The sequence below is a fragment of the Nomascus leucogenys genome, unplaced genomic scaffold (assembly GCF_006542625.1).
Source record: "Nomascus leucogenys isolate Asia unplaced genomic scaffold, Asia_NLE_v1 002400F_8145_qpd_obj, whole genome shotgun sequence".
Classification (NCBI taxonomy): domain Eukaryota; kingdom Metazoa; phylum Chordata; class Mammalia; order Primates; family Hylobatidae; genus Nomascus; species Nomascus leucogenys.
The window spans coordinates 2537-8147 of NW_022095907.1; the positions used below are offsets into that span (position 1 = coordinate 2537).

The window sequence follows — 5611 nt, forward strand, 5'->3', positions numbered from 1 at the left end:
ATTTCTATCAGGTAGTTATTTTGACTTATGATAAAAAGCCAGCTTGAAAGAGTGCAAAGAAATGACCTTTTAGATTTACCAATGGCCTAGGTTAAATATAAACTCTAGGACATATCATAAGACCTGCAGAAGCAAAATGTAACACCAGGGATTATAAAGTAATAGCTGTACTATATCTCCATTAGACCAAAAAAATGCCATATTAAAAGTTCTAATTTCCTGGTTTCTGGTCTATGCTCAGAGAAAAAGACTCCTGGCAAGGAAGTCAGGTTCTGCATAACCTGGGTAATGATATTAACATAATGGTCATAAAACTTAAACAGGTCAATCTGACCTCTCAGACTCATAAAATGAAATGTTAGAACTTTCTAAGGACCTCCTAGTTCTAAAATGCTCCCAATTCTAGGAAATAGGTTTGAGTCTATACTAAGCCCAGATTCAAGGATAGATAGGGAAGGAGAAGGTTGCTTCTAGCCTAGGAAATAATATACGAAACCAACCACTTGGGTCTTCACATCTGTGTCCAAGTTGGACACAAAGACAGTTCATCAGAAGAGGACCAAAACTGCTTCAGCACTCGGAGGCCATCATAAACTGTTTGGCTTTTAGTATCTCCAGTGAGTATTGGGTATTAGAGGCTTCCTGATTGCAACACCTTAAGATAAGCTTGTTCTTCAAATAGGTGGAGAATTTTCAATCTCATCGGTTTTTCATCTCTCTCTTTTACCTACAGAAGATTTCCAAAATACATCTTACCTGAACTGCTACATCTCTGCAGCTCTCTCTTCCTGTGGTGAACAATGCAGGCTTTCTTGACAGAAGCATTCCAACTTCTCAGAGCCTCTGCCTCCAGCCAATCAGCTCAGCATGGCTACAGCCATCAGCCTCTGTACCTCCTTCCAGCCACTCATGGGCAGTGACCTACCTTTACCAAACATTCTAGCACAACTATGTTGTCTCGGGGTTACTGGCCAGAGCCATATCTGTACTTCAGCTGCCTCTTATCCAGGCTTTTTGAGTGGATAGTATAGCAAGCACAGTAACAGAAGTCATCCTCACTTCAGAACTTCACCGTGACTGCCATTGATCAGAACACAGCTGTCTCTTCCAGGTCTATGACAGCCCAGTATGATAAAACTTTCAGATACCAATACTGTGGTCCTTCTGTATCCATCACTATTGCCAGCCTTGTTCAGGGACACTAACTCAAATCCAAATCAGCAGGGCCATAACCTGTCACTTCCCCTACCAGATAGGAAGCCAGGTCTATTACCATAATCAAGGCACAATGGGGCCTCCATATCCTGCCTGCAGATCCTATGCTCTGTGTCTATACCACAGGTATAGGGCTTCTGCCCATCAACCAGAAATGGTGATGGTGCTAAAGGAGGTTCAGCCCACAAATGTCCTACCACCAGCCTCTACTTCTGGGATGTATTACTCTGTGTCTGCCCAACCCATTCACAGAAAACCGGGTATCAAGGTGAGTACAAACATCAAGAAAGGAGAGGAATATAGTCAGCACTGAAAAGGAGGCGGTCAAATCATGTAGCTGAGTGGTGAGTCCGATGGGGTAGTTAGAATTTAAGTCCTGAGACTTCAACCACTATTCTTGGGCAGTGCTCTCCATTTTCAGACTCTATATAAGAACACCTTATAAGTGGGAAATGGGAACACTATAATGGCTATCTATGCTACATGTAAGAGAGTCGCAAGAGCATACTGACGGACACACCTTTTAGTGCCCTGGCTGATCACTTCCCCCGCACTACCACGCTGTAATGTCCTTCCTTAAATCTATTACTTTAGTCTCTTTGGAAGGCACTTCGGAACTCTATTTGGCAGTGACATTTTGATTTCCTTAAACTAAATAGGATTTAAGACCTTGTGTTCAGAGATCCTCTCCAAAACAAACAGCTCAGGGAATCTGGCTTGCTTATCTATTCATGAGGAAGGCTCCGCTCTCTACCCTAGTCCATGGTGAAGTGTTCTTATTCTCTCAGGAGAGTGGAGAGAATTGAAAGGACCCTGTAAGAATGTGAGGCTTTATAAAACATCTCCTATTTTAAAAATCACTTTCACTTTTTGACTTACAACAACCCTATGAAATACAAAGAAAACCAAGAAACAATCACATCAAATGATAACCAGTAAGAGAACAGTCACTGTCAGTCTCCTAATACAGGGTCTTGTCCATGGTCCTTAAGATGGGCTAGTAGAAATGCCTTGCCCATGTTGGAAAGGTATCCGATCGCTGCATTGGTGTATAGGGGGAGCATCTCACTTACCAGGGACTGATTTCTTCCTTGATTCCTTTGTAGCGATGGAAACTTCCCTGGGGATGGATACTTCCCTGAGATTGCCTCCAAGCCAGACATTTTGTCTGCCACAAACTCCAGAATTCTCCAAGTCCTTCAGTAGCAGAAATACCCAGACACTTGAGAGTAACCCATCACCTGAGCTTGGGGACATTTCAATTATAACTCCAGTCCAGAGTCCTACTAATCTCTTGACACTGTCTCCAGCTCCAAGCCAGGAAAAAAATGAGAATGAGAATTTGGATAAGATTAAAACCAACCTTTCAAAGCCTCTAGATGTCTACCAGATCCTAATAGGAAATCAAGATCCTCCACTACCTCTTTTAGAAATCCCCGATATTCACCCGCTTCTGGGCTGCATTGATCCTCATGGCCAAGAGGACCAGCCTGGTTCTGAAAATGCCAATCTAAGAAATAACAGCCTGAGTCTTGAGAACCAAGGGATATTTGAAAATGGAGATTGAGTCTAGCAGTGATTTGGCAGACATCACTACATGGGTGGAGAATACTTACCTCCCCCCGATCTTCAGTTCCTTACAAGATCTTGACCAACCCGAAGTTCCCTCGGCAAAGAAAGCCAAAGATACCAGTGCAATCAAGGTAAATCAGGCACAGGAAAAGTCATATGTCATAAAAGGTCACTCTGATCAAGTCAGGAAGAACAAGCATAAAGCTTCCGAGCCTATCCAGGGTGCTCCCAAGGCCAAAATCCAGCCAAAGAACCCAGAGTTTCCATTAGAGGGAGAAGTGGTTGTTTGCAGGCTACAATCAGTGACAGCGCTTCTGTGAACAAGGCCAAGCATTCTAGCAACAAACCTCACAAAGCTGCATCCAGCAGGATCAGCAAAACTAAGAGCCATGGGCAGGAAGAGACCAAAGGGAACAGAAAGAACAGCTCCAAGAAATCTGAAGAGAGTAAGCAGTCAGGGAACAAAGTCAAGGTAGAAGAGAAGCAAACCATTCCCCATAGGAAACGGAAGAAAAATCAACCTCAGCTTAGCCAAGAGATCTTTAAAAAGCCCCGAAGCTCCCTAGGCACGCACCTGCTAGAGTCCGTGCAAGTTTTCCATGCACTCGGGAAAAAGATCGATAAGAAAACTGGATTCTCTTCCTCCAGGATCCGGGAAGCAACACCCAAAACCGCCAGCCATTCCCAGCTCTCCAACCATGGCTGGATACCCGACGTGAGGGTAAAGGCCCGGAGAAACTTGAGGTCAAGGCCCAGAAACTAGATGGTAGTGCTGAAAAGGAGTGTCCATCTCCATCCCACTCTGAGTTGCCACCACCTGGGAAGGTCAAGTTGATACCTTTGCCCTTTCTGACCCTGGACAAACCTCAAGCTCAACCTGTTTCTCGGCGTCCAAACCGTCTGGCCTCACGTAGGCCTGCTGTGGCTTACCGTGCTCAACCTGATTCTACTAACTCAGCTAAATCAACTGCAGTCAATCCATCCCAACCAGCTCCTACCACACATCTTTGACAGGTCCTGCCACACCAGCTCAGCCAATTTCAACCAAAGCAACCCAACCCAGTTCAGCCAACCCTACCCAGCCTACTGTCCCTCAATCTGCTGCTTCTAGGCCATCACCTACAAAACATCATCTTGTTCTTCTCTGCAGCAGGAGCCTGTTTCCACTGCTGTGACCAGTCTCTGTTCACTGCCCAAGCCTCAAAATCGATTTCTAATCCAAGACTTCGGCCCCCAACCCCGTCCATGGAGGAAACCCACTGTTCCTGAGCCAGTAATGTCAATGCCATCACAGAAGAGCAGAGGCCAGAGCGTGAGGCCATGAAGAGAAAGGCTCAACAAGAGCGTGAGAATGCTGCCAAATACACCTCTTTGGGGAAAGTGCAGTTTCTCGTTGAAAGGGAAAGAGATATGAAATTGCTAAATACTATGGCTACACAATCTAAGAGCTGAGATTGTTGGTTTTACTTTGGATACCGCTGGTTTTCCACATACATAGATAGATACTAATTTATTTATTCTGATATATTTTTAAAACATAATAAAGAAATGTAATAGAATTGATTAATAGATAAGTAATAAAAAGGGCTTTTGAGTTTTGAGATGCTGTTGACTGTGGGTTTTCTTTGGTGGGGGTGGGGATCAAAGGCTGCATTAGAAAGAAGGAACTATAGGCCGGGCGCGGTGGCTCACGCTTGTAATCCCAGCACTTTGGGAGGCCGAGGCGGGCGGATCACGAGGTCAGGAGATCGAGACCACGGTGAAACCCGTCTCTACTAAAAATACAAAAAATTAGCCAGGCGTGGTGGCGGGCGCCTGTAGTCCCAGCTACTCGGAGAGGCTGAGGCAGGAGAATGGCGTGAACCCGGGAGGCGGAGCTTCCAGTGAGCCGAGATTGCGCCACTGCACTCCAGCCTGGTCGACAGAGCGACCGTCTCAAAAAAAAAAAAAAAAAAAAAAGAAGAAGGAATTATAGCCGGGCGTGGTGGCTCATGCCTATAATCCCAACACTTTGGGAGGCCGAGGTGGGTGGATCACCTGAGGTCAGTAGTTGGAGACCAGCCTGGCCAACATGGTGAAACTAAAAATACAAACTAAAAACTAAAAATACAAACAATTAGCTGGGTGTGGTGGCGGGTACCTGTAATCCCAGCTTCTCAGGAGGCTGAGGCAGGAGAATCGCTCGAACCCGTGAGGTGGAGCTCGAAGCGAGCCGAGATCCTGCCACTGCACTCCGGCCTGGACAACAGAGTGACACTCTGTCTCAAAAAAAAAAAAATGAAGGAACTAAAAGTTGGATGGGAGAATAGACAGAAAGGGATAAGAATTGAGGAAACAGGAAGGAACGTGTTCCAGGACTAAGAAGGTCAAATGGGGAGAGATTTTATGGGCTTATACAAAGAATCAGAAGTGGGGAAAATGGCAGAAGTAAGATGCAGAATCTGAGGTTAGGACTACAAGAATAAAATTTGGATATAAATTGAAGATGGCAGAAGATGAGGCTGGGTGGACCAAAAGAAACGTACAAAATCTCCCATGGATGATGGCCTTATGTCTCATGGCCTATCAGCTAGGTATTTTAGAAAATAAGATTCAGGACTCATCAACAGGTTTGGGTTACCTTATACATACACGATCACAGTTGGGAAAGAGAGGTACCAAACATAGGGGAAATCTACCAGGGGAATGGCAAGGGCTCGCAGTTCTCCTAGGTGCAGCTGATAACCCGGGGCCCAGCCAAATGAACTGCAGCAGCATGAAGCTGGCCCAGAACAGACCCCAGAGTACAGATCTCCATTTACTCAGCCAACACCTATGCAAGGGG

General features: G+C 45.4%; 1 pseudogene; it reads left to right on the forward strand.

Moving 5' to 3' along the window:
- The first annotated feature begins 778 nt into the window (after nt 1-778).
- LOC115833755 lies at nt 779-4366 on the forward strand (annotated as a pseudogene).
- The last annotated feature ends 1245 nt before the right edge of the window (nt 4367-5611 follow it).